General features: G+C 32.5%; 1 long non-coding RNA gene across 1 annotated transcript in view; it reads right to left on the bottom strand.

Annotated features, from left to right (window-relative positions):
• Positions 1-1,270: 1,270 nt before the first annotated feature.
• The window catches only part of LOC108965037, a 94,587-nt gene continuing 86,047 nt past the window's right edge, over positions 1,271-9,810 (bottom strand). Inside the window, exons 4-5 of the long non-coding RNA XR_001993075.1 lie at positions 2,918-3,014; positions 1,271-1,317 (exon numbers count right to left, since the gene is read on the bottom strand). This is a non-coding gene — a long non-coding RNA (uncharacterized LOC108965037). The remainder of the gene's footprint in view (positions 1,318-2,917; positions 3,015-9,810) is intronic.

A 9,810-nucleotide genomic window follows, 5' to 3' on the forward strand; every position in this document is an offset into this window, starting at 1 on the left:
TGACTCAGTTCATCAAGCTGATCATTTACTAATATACTATAAATGGTTTCTGACGTTTCCTTATTGGTGTTAAATACATCGTGGCAAACTTACCCTGTTCAGGATATAAAAATTACGATTTCAAATCTAAAACAAAATAAAGTCCGACTTAAATTTATTAGCTGTAGAATATTTGGAGTAATTTTTGTTGAATTTTGAAAATTATGGAAGAAGTTGCTGCCAATTTGTGGTATTATTAAGGATATAACATACCTGTATAGTTGGGTTAAGAAATAAAGAATAAAATATAGTACATAGAAATTTCAATACTTTGACTAACTTAATGAACCATATCACACGTCACGTGCCAAGCAAACACATTTCTAACTTAACCAATCAAATTATCCATAGCTTGGTTAATTGTGTTACAATCCACCCTCAAATAATTTGCAAATAAGTTCAGAGAAGAAGGCAACACTAAACCCCATTCTATCATTGCACATTGAATCTCAACCTACAACAACGAATCGATGCTGCAGACTTTATTTTAAATTAAACTTCACAACATCTTGTTAGAATGGGACAATAACAAAAGGTATTTCATCTAAGTATATACAAACATATGTTATTCTCCGGTTTTTCTTAAAACACAATAAACTATGTCCCTTACCCTTACGTCACAAAACATTTTTGGTGCAATCAGTCTTTGAAATGAAATGGATGGAACAGGTGAAATGTCTGTGCGTGTTGTTTCATGTTTAGCAGGTTAGATGTATGAAAACAAAATTGTTATATATTCAAATCACATATAAGAGTACGTAGATGTCAGATGAATATAAAGGGAATATACAAATGCGAAACTACATATAGTATTCCGTTTTGTTCACAAATCGATTTACTATAACACCTACAACCAACATGTCAGTAATTAGTTAGTTTAGCCGTCTCTCTATGAAAGCTATTGCTTAAGCAAAACATTATAAATTTTGAAACTTGGCACACGAATAACTTCGCATGCTGGTGGTTTGATGATGATTTGATACCAATTTGAGTTTCATCAGAGGCATTTTGTAGCAAATGTGAATGCAAATATCGCAATAAAACTTCACACAAAGAAAACTTATCAATAAACTTCAGACATCTGTTACAAAATGTATTACATATATCTATGATGATATAAAGCCAAGCAGTTTAAAGAGCTTACATACTTCAAAAGTAAACCTGAATTAATAATAATATATTGGATGTTATCTTATAATTATAAATAAATCAACAAATATAAAATACTTACGTATTTCTGAAAGTACTTTGCGATCTTTCTCGTCCATATTTGAGCTACTGGAAAGATAATATTATAAATTAAACTTATATTAAAAATTAGRTTAATTACAGCATTAAAGAATAAAATGGTGTATATTATATGCAGGGTGGCTGATGAAAGCCGCTACCAAAAACAAATTAAATAACTTTTTTCCTATTTAATGAATCTGGTTAATTTTTTTTTTCATTTTATAGAATGGATAACTGGGACACTGAAACAAGAATTTGGATTGTTCGCCGCTATCACGCACTGGAGTCCGTAGTTTCGGTTCAAACAGAGTATAGGCGAACGTTTGCCGGCAATCCTCCAAGCAGATGGACCATAATGAGACTTGTAAACAATTTTGCCGAGCATGGGACAGTCAACAGAAGACCTTACCATCGAAACCCTTCAGTTCAAACGGAGCAAACAATCGCTGCTGTAGCTGCTGCCATACCAAACAATCCAYGTGTTTCGACAAGAAGCTTATCTGCTCAAATGGGTGTAAGCAGACAGTCATTATAGTCAATTATACACAAAGATTTGGACTTATTCCCATATAAAATTCAAATGGCCAACAAACTGAACGCTGCAGACTTGCCGATTCGATTGGAATTTTGCCAGAAGATGTTTCAAATGGTGGAAGAGGATGGAAACATGTTGAACTGTCTTTTCATGTCTGGCGACATTTCAATTTAAACGGCAACATAAACAAACAAAATTGTCGAATATGGAGAGCTTCCAACCCACATGAGACGGAATTGGATCCACATCGTGTCACAGTGTGGTGTGCAGTTTCATCACACTGTATTGTCGGGCCCTACTTCTTCGAAGAAAACACACCGTTACGGTTACTGGAGACCGTTACTTGAGCATGTTGAGAGAGTTTTTCTATCCAGAATTACGCCGAATSAGAATTTCTTTCAACTCTGTGTGGTTTCAGCAAGATGGTGCAGCTCCTCACATAGCCCAACCTGCTATGACAGAATTGCGACGAAAATTTCCCAACAAGCTGATATCCAGAAACTCCACATTTCCGTTGGCCACCAAGGTCGCCTGACCTTACTGCACCTGACTTTTTCTTGTGGGTTATTGCAAACAGGAAGTCTACAAAGCAAAACCAATAAATTTGAATGAACTAAGGCAATCCATTCRAGAAACAATTGCGGCTATTCCTGTCTCAACTCTCCAAGCAGTAATGAACAACATTTTGGTAAGATGCCGCACATGCATCAACGAGCAGGGGGGGCATTTAAATTMMATTATTGATAAAACTAATTAAGCTATGTTTAATAAATTTGAATGGGCTTTAACATGAATAAAAGAAAAATGARTTCCATACACTGAAAAAAAAAAAAATTTGAGTTTCCTAATGTAGCAAAATTCAACAGCCACCCCGTATGTATGGAGGTACCCTAATTGTATTTCACTTCATCTTGGACTGGTTTATATCAATCCATCTTTGAGTAAGCTATAATCTTGCATATACAAGCACGAACTTTTTGCAGGAAATATTTCATTTCATCATTCCCTATCAGTTTAGTATATATGATGGTAGATGCAATTATATTCTGTTCATTTCCTACTCATTACTACGATTTCACGTTCGTAGAGTATATCTTATTCAATATGACTTACGTAATAAAAAACACCAATACAACTTTTTCCATTATCCATTCCATTGTTAGTTTAGTGTATATAAGAGCTTTACATATCAGAAAATGTTCCAATATTTCTGAAAGGAGGGGATAAGTCGGAAAATTAGAATTTTAATTTAGCACATTATTTATATATAAATACATAACACAATACAAAAGAATACATTTTATAAATATCGAATTCGTTCACCATTCGCTTCCTAATAGAAAACATATAATTGATTTCAAATTAGACTAATTTTTTAACATATTCACGGTATTGATGACTACCAACTAATTTTATAGAAAATGATTTGAGTTAAGTATGTAGGTAGTTTGACGCAAATTGTTAATCAAAATAATTATAACCAATAATGTTGCGAGGGTACTTACACATTTTGGTATAACGAAATTTAAAAAAAGAATAAATTAATAAAGAACTAATTAGGAAAAACAAATCCAATACATAAGCTTAAAGACAAGCATGTAGTCCTCTATACCAAGTTGCAGTTTTCTATTTTAATTTAGTTATGGCATTTTAAATGTTTTCACTTAATGGCACTTTGTGGGCGGGATAGTGWGCCGATAAGTCCATCAGTAATACTAACCCGATTGGAAGCAAAGAAATGTATGTACGAAGATAATCTTAATTTTTACCAACGGTATCGCTTGCACTGACGGACGGTAGACAAATAGTCACTCAGAATTGATATCGTCATCCAGATCATTTATATATACATAATTCCATATCTATACATCCGTTAGATGTTACAAAACTATTATATTCTCTGTTGTTACATGAAACGAGAAGGTATTGAACCGCTTCTATTAATTATTAGCATTAAATCCTACTGGTTTTAGAAACATAGATTTGATCAAATATCCTATTAATTAACCAATATAATAGTCCACTCTGGAATATTATTTTTTTCGACTAAAGCATTTTATTAATCGATTTTGCCTATTTACAATACCAATATCCTCATGGTTTCAAGGAATACGTGTACCAAGTGATATTACAATATCTCAATTTTTACTCAACCGCATGCCCGGCTAGAGCGAAGGGCGAACTAAATGAGTCGCAGGCAGGTAACCAACTCCTTTCGTCATTCTCATTACTTGTATTAATCTTAACTAGTACAAATAACGGTTAAGTTAACAAAACTTTACAAGCCTATTGATATCCTCATTTCACTTCTGTATTTAGCTAATATATAAGGTAACAACACACTTCACACTTTTTGAGTCATTCTGAGAAAAATTTTATTTAATTTCGTTCATACACATATACATATATTAATATATATAAATATTCTTAATTTTATTAGTAAAGCATATAAGCATATTAGATAATGAAAAGGAGCAACCGCTAAGGAGATGTGATTACAATCTCACTCGCATCAATAGTCTCAGTGACAACGTTGTAAATCGTTCCATCATAAGTTTGTATAATAACACATACACAATATGGTATACACTTGAACTGCAACACTTGTATATTTATTTCATATTTTTGCTCCTTTGGCTCACAAATCATTATTTTACTTTCCCATTGCGAGTTGTTGAGGGGAAACACAAAAAAGAGAAAATCGCCAGAGACCTCTGATATTTTATTCAACCAACTTTATAAARTTGGAGATATACACACACATATTTACACACATATATATTAGATATAGATACATATGAATGTAATCTTGTTAGTATAAATGCGAATTATTTATTGCCGTCCCACAACATGAGAAAGTACTTTGCAAAGTATAGAAAAACAAAGGTTCCGGAAAAAATGTAAATAATTTACCAACATATGTATATACATATGTAAGAAAAGTAACTAAATAGTTGGAGTGGCGTAATAGAAGGAGATAGAAAAAGAAACTGTTGCAGCAATTGTATTAAAGCTTCAAGCTCGTGGTCGAAGTGGCGCGTGCTGAGGCATAAACGATTGAATTTTTTATGTAATTACATTTTACACAGCGCTTACTCTAACAAAATACTATAACTGAAATATTTGTACACAAATATTCATTATTTATGGTTAGCAATTAATTTCTGCTCAATGAAACTTCAGATTGAAATTAAAATTTGGGTTTGCATTTGATCGTAAAGCACTGTTGTATTGACATATAAGTAGGTTTGATAAATGTTAAAACAAAATAAACATAAGAAAATACTGAATATTCCTATCAACATAATCCCAGAAATATTGTGAATGCAAAATTTACGGAATTCAAATTTTGGACATATCATAATCAGACATAAAAGAATTTATGTTATTTTTATACTCGAAGCATAAAGTATAACTTTTTTTCTCCCAATAATAATTTGTAACACTCTGAATAATTCGATATATAAAAATAGTATTATATATATATACAAATAAATTGAAAGGACGAGTTTAATTCCGGTGACTGTTTCTCTTTTCGTCTGTTCATTAAAGCTATAACTTGAGTAAATATCAAGATATCCTAGTGAAACTTGGTACACGTGTCCYTGGCATCCCAGAACGGTGGGTACTGCAAGTGGGCGGAATCAACAACTAAGCCAAAAATTAATACAAAGAACAGGAACTTGGTTCAGATAATAAAAGAGTAGATGAGCATCTGTGGTTTTAGAGTTAATAAAAAATTTGAAGAAGAAAAATTTGCACAAATCTGATATCACTTTAAAAAAGGATCGCACCAAAATGCCTCTAGCTGACTTTTCACGGAAAATATCGATCAATCTGTGAGAAGTTGTCACCCGGAAGTTCGAAAATCTTTATATTAACTATACGAAAGCTAAGAGAATTATTGATCCGATTCAATCAATATTGAARGTACCATCTTTAGCAAACTAAGGGTTAAAGCGTAATTTCCGAATTTCAATTATACTTGCATATTTCACAATTCAATCGATATTTTCGGGAAAAATTCAGCTAAAAGCACTAGGGTCCTCATATAATATTTGGTACCAAGGAGAAGTCAAAAAGTTTCGGTTTGATTTGGAAAAGTTTTCGTCATAATATATTATGTGGGGATTTGTTCTGAGCGAATTTTCTTATTGTATATGGTTTCAGATATACCCATGTGCATTAAACCTGTCMGTGGGCTAGGCTAAGCTTATATTTCAAAAATTTTAGTCCACTTGCTATTGCGGTCCATTGTGCCCAATTGGAGTTTTATATCATATTTTTGAATTATGTTATGACTTTTTATAATTTTTAGTTTAATGACGTTTAGTAGAGTCAGATGTTCGATAACGCGCACCTAGGAATTCGGCCTTTCTTTTTTCCTCTCTCGACGAACAAAAACCAAACTCTATAAGTCACTAATAATTCCCGTCCTCCCATATGGTGTAGAGGCTTGGACGAGGACAACTGATGAGTCGACGTTGCTAGTTTTCGAGATAAAAGTTCAGCGAAAGATTTATGGTCCTTTGCGCGTTGGCCACGGCGAATATCATATTCGATGGAACGATGAGCTGTATGAGATATATGACGACATTGACATAGTTCAGCGAATTAAATGACAGCGGCTACGCTGGCTAAGTCATGTTATCCGAATGGACGAAAACTCTCCAGCTCTGAAAGTATTCGACGCTGTAACCGCCGGGGGAAGCAGAGGAAGACCTCCACTCTGTTGGAAAGACCAGTTGGAAACGACTGGTGCGCTGTTGTTAACTCGACTATAATCGCGTAAGCGGTGTCTACGTCAATTAAGAAGAAGAAGATATGAGGAAAAAGGCAACCAGATGATCGGAAATCATTATAGATAGGAGACATATGCGGCTTAGAGGCTTATTATAATATCTGGGGGAACTATTATCATATGGTGTTCAACAACTGTTTTTAAGAAAACTTGTCGTCTTAATTTCGGAAAGTCGAAAATCAAGATATTTGATATATTTGGGGTAGGAAAAGGTTTAAATTATTTGCATCAACTTGTTGGGGTGGTTTAATGAACGATTTAACACAATCTCAGCCTTAAACTAGGATATTTTCAGTTTCATATGTTGTCTTAATGATTCAAGGTACATGATATATATATGATGTAAACCAAGCAGAAACTTAAAATTCGTATATAAGGTAAATGCAAATATGAATATTACTACCCGACAAAATCGCATCCCTTTCCGGATAATAAAACCAATATAAAGCAAAGGGAAGTTATTTATTTATATAAAATATAACAGGGGAAGGAAAATTATCTATTGACCTGATCTTACCTCGGTTGTATATCATCCAATGCGACCTCTCTTTAGCTCGTATTTTTTGTGAGTTATCGCAGTTTGTATCAATATAACCGTTGTCACAATGGCTGAGAAATCCTARGCAAGATTCGTTAATATAGTTTTGGTGGTTTGTGAGATACATATGTACATTAAAATTTAGAGACGGAATCATGGCCACATTTTTAAAACTTTCAAACCACAGATAGAAGTGTACTCTTCGTTTTGCGGCTCCAAATTACAGTTTTGAGTTTAGTTTATATCTTATCATTGATTTTTAATTGTTTTGTTGGGTAATAACGAGCCTGAATCACTTTGTCATTCATTTATTTAAGTAATTGTACGTTCAAAAGTCTTGTTAATTAAATCGCAATACAAGTTCCTAACAGAACAAGTCAGTGTTACTTGCATACTGTACCTATGCTTTACTATTCCTTCTGTATTAAGGGGAATAAAGTAATTCGTAGTCTATATACTATGCAGCAGAGCGCTGGGTTCATATATGTGACGGTTGCATGAGTTAGCAATATGCATTTTAATGCACTCGATTGGTGGCCTGCAGTTAAAATAGTGATCAATAAATTGTGTGCAGTAAATATTATATTTTATTCGAAGCCCAGCTGTATCTTATTTGATTTTTAACTCTATATGTATACATTCTTTCTCATTATGWTACGAAAATGCTATTCACCATTTATTAATTACGTTTCGTTCTCGAAACACTGCCATACACCTACTACGCAAATAAATTGAATACTTTATAGATTTAATAGGACTATTTACTTTTAATTTTTAATTATTACATAATTTACTCGTTTTTAGTGCAAAGATCTGCTACACCATTCATTGTTTGCATAACAGCAGTTGATTGCCATACAGGAGGTATCATATCACTGTTTATCTTATATATTTGATGTCAAATGTATTGCAATATAACCGAAATTTTATTGTAAACCCATATTCGATAAAAATATCTATATTAAAWAGCAAAGATATTTTTTAGCAACATAAAACTGATAACAGTAAGTTGACATTGTCCACATTTTTGTTTATATTTAGGATATCAATTACTCTTTTCTGCGTTCCAGCAGTAAAAATATTTATATTTGCCCTTAGCATGTGGCAAGAAAGCGTAAATTTTCACATTAACCTTTTTTCAGAACTGCTATAATGCAAACAAAATATGAAATTTTCGTTAAAAGGTTATTTAAATTTATATTTGAAATATTACCCTTCGATTTCGAAAAGACTGAAAATGTGTACTGCCTGAACGATTGATACTTTAGTTTTCTTAAGGCTTTTAAACATGTTCCAACAATGCTCAAAATACAATAGAGAAATTCGTCAAAAGGAAGAGAAACTATAAATACGTAAAGATAGAAAACAAAACTTAATAGCAAACTTGTAATCTGAAAAACAATTTTGAAGTTTGATATCAATGTTCAAAGGAATTGGGAACGTTTTAAATGTTCATAGATCGTAAAACTACTAACGCAGGTATAGGAACTCCTGGATGAATCCTTTACCTTTTGCTGAATCTCATTGTGTTAAAGTATTGTGTGTAGCCTCGCTTTTTCGCGCACTGCCTTGTCTGTTTATATTGCACTGCATTCGTGTCAGGAATAGAACATTTTTTTTTGGTTTGGAGTACACATTAGGCTCGCTTCATTTTATAAACCAAAAATATAGCAGCACAGAAAATRTGTGTAAAAAATATCCAAGGAACTTGTCTTTTACAGCTGTGGCGGTACATTTCCTCAGCAGGGAAGAACCCATGTAGTGCGTGAAAAAGTGAAAGTGAAATACCAACCAGAACAACAATATTAAAAATATCGAAGYTCGCATTTTTAGAGAAATGTTTATATGACTCTGTACACTGCACTTCCTTACTTCTGTAGTATTGTGTATATGATTCATATATATATATACATACATATATACAATATATGTAAATATTCATATAGTGATTAAACAATATAACTCTATACAGACAACAAAACCAAAAAATCACTCAATTGTATTTTCCTTAGATATACTATTACTAATCGAATAGCGTGTTTATGTAAAGTCATATTTGCATATACATATATTGGGAAGAAAAAACATAACACTGTTCACACAGGCAGTTGAAAAAGCCGAATTCAAAACTGGTTGAAAATTTCGTTTACTTCGTCATCAGTAAGTAGAATGGAAATATATGTATGCACGTAGCTATGTGCTTGATCAGTTCGAGTAGTTTGATAAGATATTACATATGAATTGACGGCAAATTCATATGCATATCTACATTAGTTCATCCAACCAGAATATTGTAAAGAGCAGACGAGCGAAATAAAAAATTTAATCAAGCACAGAAATACAATCCACCCATGTTACCAGTACACTGCACAAAGTTTTGAACTTTAAACTTGTTTGTCCTATATTGCACATACTTATTAATTCATGTCACAGTTCGTTTGAAAATAACATATATTTTACATGTATTTTAATAATCAATGTATACAAACAATTATAAATGTGGCATTAAGACAATATATAAAATGATTACGCCATGATATCGCAATAGCACAATTGAGGAAATTTACTTTAAATAAATATTTTTAATTTCTCAGAATCATTATCATCACCCCAAATATATTCTAAGTTGAGGGTTTCGAAGCAGCTACAGCGATTTCTATGTTAATA

Source organism: Bactrocera latifrons, unplaced genomic scaffold (assembly GCF_001853355.1).
Source record: "Bactrocera latifrons isolate USDA-ARS-PBARC rearing strain unplaced genomic scaffold, ASM185335v1 scaffold_132, whole genome shotgun sequence".
Classification (NCBI taxonomy): Eukaryota; Metazoa; Arthropoda; class Insecta; order Diptera; family Tephritidae; genus Bactrocera; species Bactrocera latifrons.